This window comes from Bombyx mandarina, chromosome 08 (assembly GCF_030267445.1).
Source record: "Bombyx mandarina strain Sakado chromosome 08, ASM3026744v2".
In the NCBI taxonomy this organism is placed as follows: Eukaryota; Metazoa; Arthropoda; class Insecta; order Lepidoptera; family Bombycidae; genus Bombyx; species Bombyx mandarina.
In genome coordinates, this window is record NC_143215.1 from 12,940,980 (window position 1) to 12,959,158 (window position 18,179).

At 47.5% G+C, this 18,179-nt stretch overlaps 1 protein-coding gene across 2 annotated transcripts in view; it reads left to right on the plus strand.

Annotated features, from left to right (window-relative positions):
- The window catches only part of LOC114242954 (neo-calmodulin), a 227,835-nt gene that overhangs the window by 22,451 nt on the left and 187,205 nt on the right, over positions 1–18,179 (plus strand). The gene's annotated exons all lie outside the window — the stretch shown is intronic.

Below are 18,179 nucleotides of genomic sequence, written 5' to 3' on the forward strand. Positions count from 1 at the left end.
CCTTCGGTTTCAAGTCGAACGGCGATCGTTTGAAGAAGTAATTGCCTAGCATTCCCGATTGGCGTTATCGAGAGCCGATAAAATTTGTTCGTCTTATCGGAATTCTATAAGAAACCAACTATTTTATGGAAACGTCTGAATGCTATTTGGTAAAGTAAAGAATTAGAGTGAAATCAAAACAAATATTTTTGAAGTGTAACTTCTTTAGAATCGTTGTGATATCAAACTCGATGAAACGAAATGAAACGAAACGAAAAAATAAGTGTGCCGCGATTGGCTTGCCGAAGCGGCTCCGAGCGGCGCCGACAATTCACGAAGCGCTCAACACGGTCTCGCGTCTCCGACTAGTTCAGTGTGTTTTTGACGTCCGTGCACGCTGTCGTGGCTCTCGGAGCGCCCTGAGATACTTTTATTTTTATTTAGTTTGTTATCAACGCTGCACATCAATTCAACAATTCCTGAATCGCGGTGACGAGATGTTACCCAGTTGATAGACGTTCTCATATTTCTCTTGCTAAATCATACTTACCTGGCGTCCGGTCATCGTTCTCGTCCGACCCGTCGCTTGCGACGAAGGGTTCGACGAGTAAATTAACCCTCAGACACAGCTTACTGAGTATCTCGCCGGATCTTCTCAGTGGGTCGCGTTTACGATCCGGTGATAGATTTTGCGAAGCACGGCTCTTGCTAGCGTTCGTGTTAGCAACGTCGTCAGGTTTGAGTCCCATGAGCTCACCTACTAGTTAAGGTTACGCTGAAATAGGCTCTCAGGTTAGGTAGCCAAAAAAAATTACCTGGCGTAGGGATACCGTGATCATGCAGGCGGTTTCCCCAGGGTGAGGCTGCTCCATTGCACTGCGGAGTGGTTGACCCTTGCGATTATTTTTGTTTTTTATAAGTTTGACTTCTACCGTGTGTGACTTGCACACACACATATTTTTTTTTTGTTTAATCGTGTGATTTTCTCTGAAACGAATTCTGAGAAAAAATCTGTGAGAAAACTCGTTATAGTAAGATCGTGATGTCTATTTCTGTTCCTTAGCAAGTAAGTACCTTTCAATTAAAATGGCAAAATTATAGCTGTAACACCTATCTCACTTCTTATGGCCATCATTGCTCGTGTTGCGATAAAATTCATTTAAAAAAAGACGCCGTCATAACGACAATTAAAAAACTATAGACATCTAAAATACAGTCTACAAAACGGACTGAAATTCTAGAATAAACATAATATACGCATTTAAGTCGTAACGATATTTTTTTAAATGGAATAGCGAATCAAATTATTATTTTTTAAGAAGCGAAATACCATAACTTGAAATTCAGAAATACTTTATAATTAAAATATATAACGCAGTTTTATTCTACTGAACTTATTAGCCAAATCGAACCTTCATAGCCGCTACCGTGCAATTCACTTGAACAAATTCACGTGGAATTAAATAATTCGGATATAAATCGGATAATAATTTGTTATTCAGAAAATAATAACATAGCGAATGATCTTCTAGGATAATATTTTGTTTATCAGAAGCTACGGAAAATGCGAATTTAGATTTTGACATCTAGCTAAATTAATTATTAATATTCACTTTGGTGTCTACTATGTTGTCAATAGCCTAGCTCAGTATATATTAATACAATTATTTCATCATATGTATGATAATAATGATGTTAAGTTTTATGTTAGACACTCTAACGAGTGCGCAGCGGATTTTACCACATTAAAACTGTTGATAAAATGTGATGTAGTATCGAGTGTTTCGGCCTGGTCCCTTTGTCCCTCTTAGGCCCGTGATCTACACCAAGATCGGTACACCGTCAAGTCCCATATACCCCGCACCCCCTAGATACGGACACCTCATAGGAGGTTGGGCGCCCTACTCGAAAAAAAGAAAAAGAAAAAGAAAGGTCCCTTTGTTCGCTCGTCGATTGAAATGAAGTGCTCACCTCGGGCTCCGGCGATATTTGCCGGTGTTATTGAATACTTTTTTCAAGATTGCTTCTTGTCAAATTTTCCGGCTTCCCGGACGAGTGTTGTATTTGTAGGTTAAGTTGGACTTGACTTCTTTATTTGGGGGAACGACGGGTTTTTTTTTATTGTTAAGAGAGACAGTTCTGTTTTTAGTCTAAGAATCGTAAAATTTCAGTCGGGTAGTGACGCAAATATCTCTTCACACGGCCGCTATAACAGTAATTTGATTTTTTTTCTCTACCTAAGCTGAGAGCCTTGAAAGGCTATATCAGCGTAACCTTAACTAGTAGGTGAGCTCACGGGGCTCAAAACTGACGACGTTGCTAACACGAACCCTAGCAAGAGCCGTGCTTCGCAGAATCTACCACCGGATCGGAAACGCGACCCACTGAGAAGATCCGGCGAGAAACTCAGTGGGCTGGGTCTGAGGGTTAGTAATTTGAACTGAATTTTCTTTGCTATAGAATTAGACAAGTAGTGGGTTCCAATATAAGAACGATCACGACTCACTCTTATAACAAATTCAAGCCTTTTGTAGATTTCAAAAAACAATGAACCTTATGCAGGAAGAAAAAAATATGTAAATCATTCGTTCATTCGTGGGAGAAAAAAAAAAGCTATATAAGTACCAGTCAAGTGAAACGCGAAAATATCCCCAAAAGTAATAAATAGTTGAATGTAAAATAATAATTTGATAAAACCTTTTTAACCATAATATAGCAGGGAAGTCAGCTTACAATGAACTAAATTTTAGAACAAAATAACCAAACACTGAGATAAGTCCGCAATAATAGGGTGAGGATATAAAACATTATTTTCAAAACAACGCACATCAAGGCGCCGTGTTAAGCGATGTCAGTCACAATTTTTTCTGGAATATAATAAAATTTCAGCGATGGTAGACCATTATCTATAATTCAACATTGAATATATCTCATTGAGATACAGGATTCAGCTCTTACGAGAGAGACCGAAAGAGAGAGTGACATTATCTCTAAATCTCAATTTTATTGGTACAACTGGTGTCGTGCTGCTTTCTGATAGAAATAAAGCTATTAAGCTTACACGCACCATCACTTACTTCCCATTCATTTTTTTATTGCTTAGATGGTTGAACTAGCTCACAATCCACCCCATTCTGGTGCTCGGGGATCTCAACGCCAAGTCATCGGCGTGGGGATCTCCGGTCACTGACCATCGGGGCGAGGTGCTAGAAGAGTGGGCGGTGACAACTGGTCTGGTCGTCCTGAATCGGGGTTCGGAATACACGTGCGTGCGGCAGCGGGGCGGGTCGATAGCGGACGTCTCATTCGCAAGCCCCTCTGTCGCCAGTCGAGTCCGCGACTGGCGTGTCGCCGTGGAGGTGGAGACCCTGTCGGACCATCGGTATATCCGGTTCGACGTCTCTGCCCAGACCGCGAGCGGCCGCCAGCCAACAACCCCGATTAACGACGGCCCACGCTGGGCACTTAAGCGCATCGACAAGGAGCTACTCGAGGAAGCTGCCTTAGTCCAGTCCTGGATTTGGGAGTCGACAATGGACGGTCCCGTCGACGTCGAAGCGGTGGCGCTGTGGTTTAGAGAGGCAATGACGCAGATCTGCGACGCGTCCATGCCCCGTGTCCACCAACAGTCCGCAAGGCGCCAGGTTTACTGGTGGACCGACGAGATCGCGCGACTGCGCGTTGAGTGCGTCGCGGCTCGCCGCCGGTACACGCGATACCGCAGACGACGTCGAAGGGAATCCGTCGAGGAAGACGCGCTGTATGAGGCGTACCGCGTGTCCAAGGAGACTCTGTGGCTGGCCATCGGTGACTCTAAGTCGCGTGCCAGGGAGGAGCTGCTGGGGTCCCTGGATCGGGATCCGTGGGGCACCCCTACCGTTGGGTACGGGGCAAGTTGCGTGCCTGGGCGCCTCCACTGGCGCAAAGCATGCAACCCCAGTTGCTAGAGGCGGTTGTATCGGCCCTCTTCCCTGAGCGAGTGGAATACGTTTCCCCGGCGATGGTTTCACCCTCAGCTACAGACTCTCGAGCAGAGGAAAGCACCGATGTCCCCGAGGTGACGCAAGCAGAGATGAGAGCGGCCGTGTCGCGACTCGGGTCTAAGAACACAGCGCCGGGACCCGACGGAGTTCCTGGTCGAGCTCTCGTCCTGGCTCTGAAGGAGCTAGAGCCCCAGCTGAGGGGGCCCTTCACGGCATGTCTCGAGCAGGGTCAGTTTCCCAGTGTATGGAAGGAGGGGAAGCTGGTCCTGCTCAGGAAGGAGGGGCACCCCGCGGACTCGCCGTCCGCGTATCGACCCATAGTGCTGCTCGATGAGGCGGGCAAACTTTTTGAGCGCATTATCGCAGATTGCCTCGTCAGCCACTTGTGCAGGGAGGGGCCGGACCTGGATGACAACCAATTTGGTTTTCGTCGGGGGCGCTCCACCATAGACGCTATCATGCGCGTGAGGGCCCTGGCGGAGGAGACGGTGTCCCGGGGTGGGGTGGTACTGGCGGTGTCTTTAGACATCTCCAACGCTTTCAACACCCTACCCTGGAGTTGTATTCGGGAGGCTCTGAAATACCATCGTGTGCCTCCCTATCTCTGCCACACGGTAGGGGCTTATCTGGAGGGTAGATGCGTCACTTAACGGGGAGGTGACGGTGCCGGTCGGCACCTCATGTCGTGCGGTGTTCTACAGGGATTGGTCTTGGGACCGCTCCTGTGGAACATCGGCTACGACTGGGTGCTGAGAGGCGAGCTCCAGTCGGGCGCCAACTTGACGTGTTATGCGGGCGACACGCTTGTCACTGCCCGGGGGAGCTCGCACAGGGAAGCGACGTTGATAGCCACGGCTGCGGTGTCACTGGTGGTGAACCGCATCCGGCGCCTGGGCCTGGAGGTGACCCTAAACAAATCGGAGGCTATGGTGTTTCATGGCCCCCGACGTGCGCCGGCGCCGGGATCACACATCGTGGTAAGTGGGACCCGGATAGCTGTCGAGTCCACCATGAAGTATCTGGGTTTGGTGCTTGACAGCCGATGGCAATTCAGGCCCCATTTCTGGCGGCTGGTGCCCAAACTGATGGGTGCAGCGGGCGCGCTTTCAGCGTTGCTTCCCAATTTGGGGGGCCCGAGCGCCGCCTGTAGGCGGTTGTACGTGGAAATCGTGCGGTCCATGGCTCTGTATGGGGCCCCTGTGTGGGCGATGGACATGACGGCCAGCACTCTCACCATTCTGCGTAAGCCGCAGAGGGTGAAGGCCGTCAGAGTCATCCGCGGGTACCGCACGATTTCCTACGAGGCGGCTTGCGTCCTGGCCGGATCCCCGCCCTGGGACCTAGAGGCGAAAGTACTCGCGTCATTATATCGATGGCGCGAGGAAGAGCGGCCACGGGGCTCGAGGCTGGTGCAGCGGCAGATCGCGCTGCGCCGAGAGGAGCTCCGTCTGGCCTTGGTGGCGGAATGGCGGCAAAGGCTTCTGCGCCCTACCGCCGGCCTCGCAACCGTCGAGGCGATCCGGCCAGTACTCGACGACTGGCTCGGGAGAAGGCACGGCTCCCTGTCGTTTAGGGTGACACAGGTGCTGTCGGGGCACGGTTGCTTCGGCAAGTACCTGTGCCGCATAGGCAGAGAGCCGGACGCTCGGTGCCACCACTGCGTCCACTGCGAGGAGGACACGGCGCAACACACGCTCGCCGAGTGTGTAGCTTGGGAGGAGCAGCGCCGTGTCCTCACAAATGAAGTAGGAAGCGATCTGTTGCTGCCGGCCGTAGTGCGGAGGATGGTCGGCAGCGCAGAGTCGTGGGACGCCGTGGTGTCCTTCTGCGAGGACGTGATGTCGCAGAAGGAAACTGCGGAACGGGAGAGGGAGATCTCGACTCCCTTCCCCGGCCGCAGAAGGCGCACCGGGCGCAGGAGAAGGGCGGACAACGCCCTTTTCCGCCCCCCATGAATGGGTCCAGGGGCGAGGGACTTGGGAAAGCCCTCTCCCCCTATTCGATGGACCTGAGACGGAGGCGCGTGCGGGTGTCGGCGCGTGTCTCTGAGGCGATGCACGGAGTGGCTGAACGCCTCACTACCCCGTGCAGGAGACGAGGCCTGGACAGACCGGGGACAGTGGGGCTGCGGAAGAATTTGGATTCCCGCGGCCCTGCGCGCACGTGTGGGTGGACACCGGGGTGGTTTAAGCCGGTAGGAGTCCGGCACGCCCCTTCGCCTTTCCCCAGGCGGAGGTAGTCCATGAGGATTTCCCCCCGAAAAAAAAAAAAAGCTCACAACCCACCTGATGTTAAGTGGTTACCGGAGCCCATACACATCTACAACGTAAATGCGTAGTTACAACGCCTGCCCCACCCTTCAAGCCGAAACGCAATACTGCTTCTTGGCAGAAATAGACAGGGTGGTGGTACCTACCCGTGCGGACTCACAACAGGTCCTACCACCAGTAATACCAGTATTCCAGACGCTTCAAACTTGGTATCAGTATGTTCGTATATCGTACTATCAAGTTCCAAAGAAGCTGCTTAAGTGGTCGGAAAGGTACAACGTGGTCATCATCCTGTGTCAGTGATGGTTTGGCGGGGCGTGTCTTATCAAGGAGTCACAAAACTACATTTTTGTGAAGAAGGAGTGAAAGCTTCAGCCAAAGTGTGTCAAGGTACAGTATTGGAACATGCTGTGAAGCCTCTCAGCAATACAGTTTTTAAAAATATACCGTGGACTTTCAAGCAGGTCCGTGTACCTGGTCACAAGGCACAAACTACCCAAGCCTGGCTTGAAACCAGGTTTCGGACTTTATAAGAGCTGAAGACTGGCCCTCGTCTAGCCCAGACCTCAATCCTTTAGACTTAAAATTATGGTCAGTTTTAGAGGACATGGCCTGCTCTAAGCGACACGGCGACATTGAGTCTCTTAAAAAATCTTTGGAGCAAGCAGTAGCGGAATTTCCCTTGGAAACATTGCGTAAATTCGTGGCCAAACAGATTAAAAGCTGTATAAAAGCCAAAGGCAGTCATTTCAAATGAATAGTATTTGTTTTTTTTTCTGAGACTAATAAATATGTAGCTATAAATTTTAATAATATTACATTACAAAGGAACATGCATTTTCATTTGTAACAGAACTTATGGCTGAACTAGGTATTATAGTTTTATAGTTGGCTTCAGGTACGGTTTACTTACACCCTGTATGTTATTTCTGAACAAACATTTTTGTTGGTGACCTGTTGAATTTGTACTATTTACATTGCGGGTTAACTACGAAACCATTTTTTTTGTTCTATATACTATTGGAAGCCATCTTTTATAGGAAATAGGCATTTAAACAATTCGAATCCCTGAATTTAATAGGGACTCGTATCTACATTCTTCATGAGGCATTCATGAATTAAAATCGCTCCACGTCACGTTCCGAAAGGTCGAGGTAAAACAAATATCTCAAGCAAGTAGCATTCCGGACACGTACGAAGCGGTACATTATTAATTTCGTGAAATCTTCCCGTTTATCTCGGAGACAGAGAAATGTTTCGTATGTCGTTTGACGTGGCTACATGCGGTCGTTGCTACCTGGGATGCTAGGGATATCTGAAAATAGGCTGGGTCTGGTTTCTAAAGGAGTTGTTTTATTCGTTTTGATTGGATCTATTCCATTGAGGGTATTGTTACGCCGGTAAGAGTAACGCCATCTACCGCCGAATAGTCGAACGAATATCGAAGCGCCTAGAACGCTCGAGAATCACAACGCCATCTATTGACGGATAGCGACTACTAGAGATGTGTGGAATATTCTCGATAATTCTAGGGATGAGGTATCAACTATAAAAGCGTTACAGGGATGGCACGCAGTCAGTCAGTAATTGGAACTACTCGAAGCGAAACAGCGAACGGATCATCTGATGCGAAGCGGAACAAGCGAATTGAGAGTTTTCAAGTGTGTGTAGAGTGTTTTAAGCGTTCTAAGTGTTGAATACAGTTTTTAGTTGTACTTTGGTGAAATCTTATGAATCTCGAGGCCCAGCGCGTAACAGTATTATTAAATTTAGATGGCACTTCAAGCTCATGTTTCGAGCTTGCTACCGGCATTACCATTGTACATATGTCTGGTTTTCATAAATTTGTTTAACACACCAACGAGAAAAAGTTATTTTTATATTCGTTACCTACGCTTAAGCTTCGTCACAAAGGAAATTGAATAAACGGCTCATAATTTAACATATAAATTCCGTGAAAAGTCTCCGTTGAAAACAACAAAAGTGAAAGTTAAAATAACGAAAACAATTACGATTCCAGGACGAGCGAGGCTTCTAGAGTGTAGAGCAAGAATAATTGCGGGCTCCGTAAAGCGGTACAAGCCTCGCAATAAATGTCTCTACGTAGAGATAACGACTCTATGTAGAGATAAAATACAGACGGGACAATTCACGTTAAATCCTCACTGGCGGACCGCTGCTTTGAACTTAATTGTGTCGTTAAGCAGCTTGACTGTCACTCCGGGTTTAATTGTAACTGCAAGCAACTCCGTGTAAAGTACGTAATCTTGAAATTGTTAAGTCGAAAACCACCCTTGTTCACGCTAGCTGACACACAATTTTGGTATTTATTCTCATTACATAGATGTTAGTTTTCATTACGTAATGTATTTTTTGATTTTGAGTGACTACCTGGTTTTGGTTTTGAGTGATTACCTGAGTCCATTGATGCGAAAAGGCCGCCACTGGCTTTGGAAGATGAGGTGAAAGCTTCTATTGCATTGTAATTGCGGTTCATCCTTTAAGGTGGAACTTATTGATGTAGGGTGGTGCTTTCTCAGGCGGCTATTAAATATACCTTGCTACTGGTACATAATTATGTCAATTAATGAAATCGTACATTTTTCATTTAAAATATCATTATTTATTTTACTTCCACAAGAAAGTTACAGTAGTCAGCATCAAGTTTTATTAAAGTGATTGGTACTCTCTCTCCAGAACATAAGCCCTGTAATAAGAATTTATAAAATTGTCTTTGTAGAATAAAAACAAATTTTGTTTTTTTGTTTCGATTACTATCTGAAGTCGTCGTGGCCTAACGGATAAGACGTCCGGTGCATTCGTGTTGAGCGATGCACCGGTGTTCGAATCCCGCAGGTGGGTACCAATTTTTCTAATGAAATACGTACTCGACAAATGTTCACGATTGATTTCCACGGTGAAGGAATAACATCGTGTAATAAGAATGAAACCCGCAAAATTATAATTTGCGTAATTACTGGTGGTAGGACCTCTTGTGAGTCCGCACGGGTAGGTACCACCACCTTGCCTATTTCTGCCGTGAAGCAGTAATGCGTTTCGGTTTGAAGGGTGGGGCAGCCGTTGTAACTATAATTGAGACCTTAGAACTTATATCTCAAGGTGGGTGGCGCATTTACGTTGTAGATGTCTATGGGCTCCAGTAACCACTTAACACCAGGTGGGCTGTGAGCTCGTCCACTCATCTAAGCAATAAAAAAATAAAAAATAAATATCTCCATACGATACTTCGTATGGAGATTTTGGTACAAAGCCAATATTTTTCTCAAAAAAAGTTATTTCAAGCATTATTACGTTCTGCTGTGTACATCCTTTCGCTGCTACAAATGTAGTTAAAGTCTCTCAAAAAAAAAACCACTTCACATTAAAATGTCATAAACGTTTTCTTTTATAATGTAATAGCCCTTAATATAGGAAGTCCGCTGAGCGGACGCGGCACTGTTGCCGCCACTGGCCGCGTCTGTTTGAAGTCCTTTGAGCGGACGGGTCACTGTTGATAGATAAATGTGATTTGACATTTCACGTATCTGTGGAGTCCGCTCAGAGGACACCGCACTGGGGAGAGGATAAGCGACATAAATCATTTCAGGGCTTCAAATTTAAATAACATCTTGATCCATTTAAAAAGTAGTAATTAAAAAAAAACAACTTGTAGCCACTATCTTTTTTTTATATATAAGCCTTTAAACCTTTTTTTGTGAATCAGTAGGCGATTGAAACGGCCGAAGTGTCTCAGGAAATGAGGCGGAAGCACTTTTAAATGGCTGTCCTAATTTCCAAAATGATCCGTACACTTTCCATGGAGAATACGAAGATCGGTAGCATCAGACCTTGATGTACCGTACTTGTTCGATTTTGCAGTCATTTCCTTTTGTTTCGAAGCCTTTACTCTTTAGTTTGGTCGTAATGTGATGGTAGTTCACGTTAGTTGCTTTGCTAAATTACATCTACCGCCATCTACTGAAATATAAATATTGGTACATATAGGATTTTTTTTAGATTCTTTGTAATGTCGAACGAAGACATTTATGTGCGTTGACTTATGGATTTATGATTATGGACATCACTTTAGAGCATGTTTTAAATAGTTTTAAATACAGTACTACTAGTTACTACGATATTACTAGTTCTTTTCATATTCGTTTCGTTATAAATATAAAATATAAAACTATTTAAAAATGCTCTAAAATGATCCAATTTAATAAAATTGGATTGGTAAACTTATTGTTACACCGATAAGAGTAACGCCATCTGTCATCAAATAGCAGAAACGAATATCAAAATAACTAGTAATATCGAGAACGCTCAAGAAGTGTAACGTCATCTAATATGAAATAGCGGAAACACATATCGAAACGACTCGTCTTATCAAGAATGTTCTGAATAATTGTAGATTTGTCATATCGACTATAAAAGCATTGCAGAGAAGATAGTTAGTAATCGGTTCTACTCGAAGCGAAACAGCGAACGGATCACCTGAAGCGAAGCGGAAGAAGTTAGTTGTGAATTATGAAGTGTGCCTTAATTGTTCTAAGTGTTAAATAGAGATTTAATTTGTACTTCGGTGAACATTTATTTATCCCGAGTCCCAGCACGTAACATTATGAAGAGTAATTATTGGTGGTGTGGTGGTTATGCACGTCTCATCGGAAGCGGGAATGGTTTGAAGGGCGGGGCAGACATTATCTAATACAATTGAGACTCACGTCTCATGTCTCAAGGTGAGCTTTAACCTCATGCCCCTGGCTGTTTGCTTACCCACCAATCGAATGCCAAAAAATAATTCAATATAGCTTTTTCTAATAACTGTTTTTTTTTTCTTGTCTTAATAATTATCCATATTTATTGTCGGCTCGCTAGCTAATAATTGGATAGCTAATATTGGATAGCTAATATGGGATAATACAGGAGAAAGTTGTTAGAGAAGGCCACGCATCACCACGCCCTCAGCATTGAGGATTATTAACGCAAGGAGGAGGAGGAGCTAGCTAGTGCACGCATGATAAAATATATAATTTAATTGGTCCTATAATAATGTGTCATTGTATTATAAGAACGACCAATTACAACTGAATTCGTCCTTACAGAAACTGGTCGTTAATATTATGAAGAGGTCATTCGAAGGGTCTAATTGTGTTATAAGTTGAACGTAAATTTTCGATAATTGAATTAATACGTTATAAAAGAAATCTATTTCTCTTGGTTGTGGATTTATTATGCTTTTATAGTTTTATTTGACGTTAATTATTTTTCATGTTAAAATGTTCATTGTATCGAGTTATTTTGAATTTTTCTGGTGAGCTATCTAAGGTAATCAACTGATATTAGCCTTTTTTTATTGCTTAGATGGGTGGACCGGCTCACAGCCCACCTGGTGTTAAGTGGTTACTGGAGCCCATAGACATCTACAGCGTAAATTCGCCACCCACCTTGAGATATAAGTTCTAAGGTTTCAAGTATTGGTACAACGGCTGCCACACCCTTCAAACCGAAACCCATTACTGCTTCACGGCAGAAATAGGCAGGGCTCTTAAAGTCCTATCTTAAGATAACGATACTTTTTTTTTTTTTTTATTTTTTTTTTTTATGATTGAAGGATTACTGGTGGCCCGGAGGCCTTTCCAGTTTCACCAGGACAGGTGGGCGAGCAAAGGCTCAGCCAGGAGGGGTGGGATTTGCTAACAGCTACCCGAGCGCCTCCGAAGGAGACCTAACAGCTCAAGAGCAGCTGCTTCGCGAATGAATCTACTACCGGATCGGAATCGCGACCCGCTGAGAAGATCCGGCGAGAAACTCAGCGAGCTGATTCATGGGTTAGGTTGCACGGCGAACTCTTTGTCGAGTTCGACGAGTACGGTTACCGAGGTCCCTAAGCCTGCTCCTAGAGCTGAAGGCGTCTAGTGCAAAGGTTATTGGATCTGAGGGATCCGTAAGGACGTGTCTAGGGCGTCGACGGTGACTGGCTCCTACATGATCAGGATTCGGGGAGTAGTCAGCGGCGGCTACGATAAGGCGATTATCATGACGCATAGCCTTATCGAAGTACCGTTCCGACGCTGACTTCATGTATTTCTGGATAGATTCGAGGCCCAGGTCGTCGTGTAGGTCAACGTTCCTCACGAACCACGGAGCTCCGACGGCTAACCTGCAAAAGCGGGATTGTAGAGATTGAAGGGTGTCTATGTGTGTGCGGGCCGCGTGAGCGAACACCACACTCGCGTAAGTCATGACGGGCCTTATGCAAGTTTTGTAAAGTGTCACCTTGTTCCGAAGGGACATTTTACTCCGCTTACAGATCATGGGGTAGAGTCTACCGAGAATAAACGCGGCACGGTCACGGACTGATTTTATATGCGGGCGGAATGTCATCGATGCATCCAGGGTAACGCCCAGGTACTTGACCTTCCTGGCCCAGGGTATGGATTGACTAAAGAGAGTAATCGGGGGTGTGAGATTCCTCCTCCTAATACGGGAGGAAATCCGTGTGGAGCTTCCCCTCTGAAATAGCACCGCAGTACTTTTCGCTGGGTTGATGTCTATGCGCCATTTTCGGAACCACTGTCCTAGGACTAGGGCTGCGCTCTGAAGCTTCTTCGCGATTAGGGACTTGTTTCTACTGGAATAGTAAACAGTCGTGTCGTCGGCGAATAAAGCTAAATGGGTCGGCGGCGACCGGGGAATATCGTTAACGAATAAGCTAAATAGGAGGGGTGAGAGGACAGAGCCTTGCGGGACTCCAGCTGTGAGAGGTCGTGGGGAGGAGCGGGTTCCCTCGACTCGATATCGAAAAGAGCGGTTCGACAAGAAGTCCCGTATGATGAGCACGAGACTATCCGGCACGCCCATGTTGAATAGTTTGAAAATCAAACCGTTGTGCCAGACTTTGTCGAACGCTTTTGCGACGTCGAAGAAGAGAGCTCCCGTGTATAACGGTTTTGGTCGATTAAGCCCCACAAGAATGTGCTCCGTGAGGCGGTGCACCTGTTGAACGCATGAGTGATTTGTACGGAATCCGAATTGTTCATCGATGAGAATGCCCTTGGATGAGACGAAGTCTCTGAGGCGTTTGTAAAGCAGACGCTCATACAGTTTGCCTAGAGACATGAGGAGACTAATCGGGCGGTAGCTCGTCGGATGATTTTTTGGTTTACCGGGTTTATGTATGCCGATAACGTCCGCTTCTTTCCACACCGCGGGAAAGATACAGTTCGCCATAGCGGCATTGAAAATAGATGCCAACATCACGATGAGTTGGACGGGTAGAAGTTTAATAACGCGGTTGGATATACCGTCGGAACCGGGAGCCTTGCGAGGACGTAGGTCTTTGATCAAGTCTTTAACTTCCATTGGGGTGACGGGTGGTAACGCTTCCGAGGGTGGCAAGGATACTCTGCGTTCTACCTCACTGTCTACAAATTCTACATGAACAGGGTCCACGGATTGAGTGCTGGGCGTGCACTGGGTTTGCAATGTATCGGCCAGCAGCTCTGCTTTTTCATCATCATCGAACGCCGCGAGTCGGCCTGAGGGGCCTACGAGGGGGGGCATAGTTACTACCGTATCCGATTTGAGAGTACGAGCTAAGCGGTAGTAAGACCTTTGAGAGGGCGCGAGTCTTTCTAAGAAATCAGACCATCTGGCATCTCGGACTTCGGCGATGCGAGACTTTACGTCGCGTTGTAGGGCACGCATTCGAATACGATTTTCCGCGGTAGGATACCTGTCGTAGGCGCGTATCGAGGCGTTCTTAGCTCTAAGGAGTTCCCTAATATCGTCGGACAATTTGAAGCGGTGAAGGAAGTCCTCCGCTACAACTTGTTTCGATGACCTATCTAATGTCGAGGTGATGTGTGACGTTAAGATGTCTATGGCTTCAGCGGTATCCTGAGGGGACGGGGTAGAGTCTGGGTTAAACGGGAGCGATGGTGGATCAGATTCAGCCAGGCTGATGCCCAGCGTGTGCCAATCCACCACAGTCCTCGTGACGGGAACGGAATCGGGAGCGCGACCGAGCTTCATAACGACGGGACGGTGGTCTGAATCTAACTCTGAAACTACTTCGATCGAGTGTAAGCGCAGAGTTACGTTTTTTAATAACGCTATGTCGAGTATATCCGGGCGATGCGCGATATTTAGCGGGTAGTGAGTCGGGGTTAGCGGAGCGACGATATCGAAGGCGAGATCATCGACTAACGCGTCAAGCCGCCTGCCATTCGGGGTTGTAGTGTGTGAGTTCCACCTGATGTGTTTACAATTTAGGTCGCCCGCCAGAATGACAGAGCTCCCCATGCCGAGCAGCGCCTCGATATCACTGCTTAGAACGATCTTATCCGGTGGAAGATAAACGGACGCGATAACGATCGGCGCGTGTCCCGTCAGTGAGATTCGGCACACTGATGCTTCGATATTAGCGAGCGCGGGAGGATCGAGCGGGACGCAATGCAGGGCTCTTCTATAGTAAATGACGGTACCACCACCACGAGCAGAGAGCCTGTCGTTCCTGACCATGTTATAGTTCGCGATTTTAGGGTCACGGCGCGCGGGCTTAAGTAGGGTCTCCTGCACTAAAAAGATATCAATTTGATGGTCACGCAAAAAGTCAGAAACCTGATCACGTTGATTTGCGAGACCGTAAGCGTTAAAAAATCCTATCGTTACGGATAGGGGCTTTATTCTACTTATATACGCCATTGATTACCGGCGGAGTGAGGGGAGGACGTACGTATTTAATGACGCGTATACGTCGGCGTATTCTTGCACAACGGCGATAAAGTGTTGTGCAGTGGAGGCAGCGCGAATGGCGTCGCCCAAAGCGTTAACGCGCTCAAAGTTGATCGACTGAAAGAAGTCGATCGCTAAAGCGAGATTGTCGGACGCGGTCGGAGGGCAAGTCGCGGGAGAGGGACGAGTCGCGGGGGCGGGACGAATCGCGGAGGAGGGAGTTGTAGCCGTGTTCGTGTACGGCAGCGGTTTCGCCCAGGCCGAGACACTGGGCACCGGCGCCGGAACGAACGCTGGCTTAGCCTGCGACACAGAGGGTGCCGAGGCTTTGATGTCTGGGCCGGAAGCTCGGAGGCGGTTTTGGCGGGCGACGCGTCGATTTATTTTAGGGGCTCGGGGGCATCCGCGGTAATTTGCGGGGTGACCCTGTGTTCGACACAGGACGCAGCTAGGCGGTTCCGTCGCGGTTTTTTGATCGCGAGTGCATAGGGCCGTGGCGTGATCGCCTAAGCACTTGACGCATCGGGGGCGCGCGTGACAGTTACGGGAAGAATGCCCGTATAATTGGCAGTTATGGCACTGGCTAGGTGTGCCTTTCTTGTGTGGGGTTTCGACTGCGATTCCGGAAAGGCTACAGACCGTTCGGATGTTGAATATTTGCTTACCCTCGGGGGTAGGCTGGAGGGTGACTAGAACCATATTATATGGCTCCCTACCGCGACCGGTGTGCATACGGTGCACAGAATTCACTGGAAAGCCCTGTTCTAACAGATCGGCCTTGACGAGCTCTACATCTAACTCTTTAGGGATTCCGCGTATTACAACGCGGAGTTCGCGCTCCTCCTGGAGCGTATACGTGTGGAAACTTATACGCTCCTTACGGAGGTAAGAAGAGAGGGCCCTATGGTCGTCGGGTGTTCGAACCTTAATTTGAATGCCGTTCGCGAGGTTACGGGCATTCGTGAAATTGATATTTTTGGCCTTAAGGGCCAGGGAAACTCGATCCCAAGCTGCCTTCTCTTGAAGGATTACCGGGGGAGGGGTCTGGGTTTTATTTTGTGCCACCGGACGCGGCGACGGAGTGGCACGGGCTGGAGGCGCAACGGGAGTCTGAGGGCGGGGGCGCGACGCGTTCGCGGCTTTGCTAATTTTAGCGGCCGCGGGAGCTCGAGACTCCGCGGCACGCTTCTTACCCTTTTGCACCAGGGTGAATCCATCCGTCGATGAGGCGGGGGCGAGGTCGACCTCCATCTCCGAGTCAGAGTTGGAGGACGAGGAGGCGGGCGCAGGTGACCTACGAGTAGGGGTTTTGGAGGGTGCGACGGAGGCCGCGGATGATCGCGCTGCTGGAACGGTGACCACGGCGGACGACGCAGCAGTTTTACTCGCCAGTATAGGCGACGCGGGAACGGCAGGCACGACGGAGGCTGCGGTGCTCGATGCAGAAGCTTTGCACGCAGGTACAGGCGACGCAGGAGCAGCGAGCTCGGCGGAGTCCACGAGAGGGCTCGCGGTGTGATCGGCCTTGAAGGCCTGAAACTCGGAAGTGAGCTTTGGGTAGCGAAGCCGGAGAAATTCCGCAAATACAGCGTCCATGATGGCTACGTGCCCAGGTGGGGCTACCCTGGGTCTTAGAAAACACTCGCCTTGCGGCGAGGCCCCAACTTCTCGGACCTGAGCGGTTCTATTGAACACAGGTGGCGATGCGGCACGATTACTACAGGACAAAGAAAAAAACACAACAAAACGGAAATAACAAAAAGAAACAAAACAATTAAACACTTCCAGGAAGACAGTTTGTCGGCAGATGTACCACGAACACAGAAATAACAAAAGGAAACAAAACAATTAAAAACTTCCAGAAAAAAAACACTTTGTCGGCAGATGTACCACGAACACAGGTCGCGCGAACAATGGCCGGGCTAACAAAAGCCGGGCGAACAAAGGCCGGGCAATCGAGTGGTCGATGAGCACGTCCGCACGTGACGGGTGCCTCTATCGGAATGAACGATACTTTATGGTGTAGGTAGTTTAAGCTATTTGATTACAGTAATTTATTCAGATATCCCGATTCTTAGACTAAATTAAAAATGCTTTTGTTTCTCTTCGATTCATTTCGCTTCTTTTATTGCCATTTATCATTTCCATTGTTTCGAATAATTAACGATTTTCGTGGTCATGGAAAACTAACGTGTTAGAAGTCTTTTAAGTCCATTCAAGCTTTATTTTACAAATCTCAGTCAAGCTGAGGAAACTCAGTGGGTTGTGTCTATGGGCTAGGTATTATTATTAGCCACATCCGGGTTGTCGTCACCAGTGCGGGCATCCGGACGATGACGCTCAGCACGCACTCGAAGCGTGCCCGCGTTGGGAGCACTCGCGGCGGGACCTCATCGCGGTGCTGGGGAGGGACCTCTCCTTGCGGGCTGTCATTACCCGCATGCTAGAGGACCAGAGTTGGTGGGAGGCCATGGCCAGATTTTGCGACCTGGTCATGGCGTTCCGCGAGGCTGAGGATGTTGGGTACCGGGTGCGGGGGCGCCCGGTGCTCTGCTGTCGGTTCCGTGGTGAGGCGGCGCAAGGTGGCTCCTGTGGTGGTGGCGCCGGAGTCCGACATAACCCGGTCTGTTACCCCTCTCGACCGGGTATCCGTAAACGGAATCCCCAGCGTTAAAAAAAAGGTATTATTAATGTCCATCACCAACTGCTACTTTAAAACTGTTTTTTTTTCTTCTCCAGCTATTGTGATCAATTCTTCATTGAGTTGAAAACACCAATACCACACTGACATACAAATAATTGAATTGGATTATTTAAATGACCCAATAACTAGATTTCTCTCCCGAAAACTTTTACGGGCAATTTTATTTGTCCGCATTCGGTTCTGTGTGTTACTGTTATTGGCATACTTAGTGAAAATTCAGCACTCGATATTCGAAAATTTCTCGTAAAGTTTGGCAAAAAAGCTCGTTCGGTTAAAGTTGTGGGGGACGTCGATGTGTTATCGTGCGCACGTAAGGCGGGAGACGGCAAGTCTCTGTCTAAAATTGTATCAAATTGTGTGGAATGAATACTGTAATATATATAGAAAATTTCTTTAGCAAAACCAAAAAATGAAAATCTGCAATACTAACGTATCGATGTATAATGTATAATGTTCGGTATTAAATTTTCGTGGGCGAGTGAAAGATCGTATTGTTATTGCTGT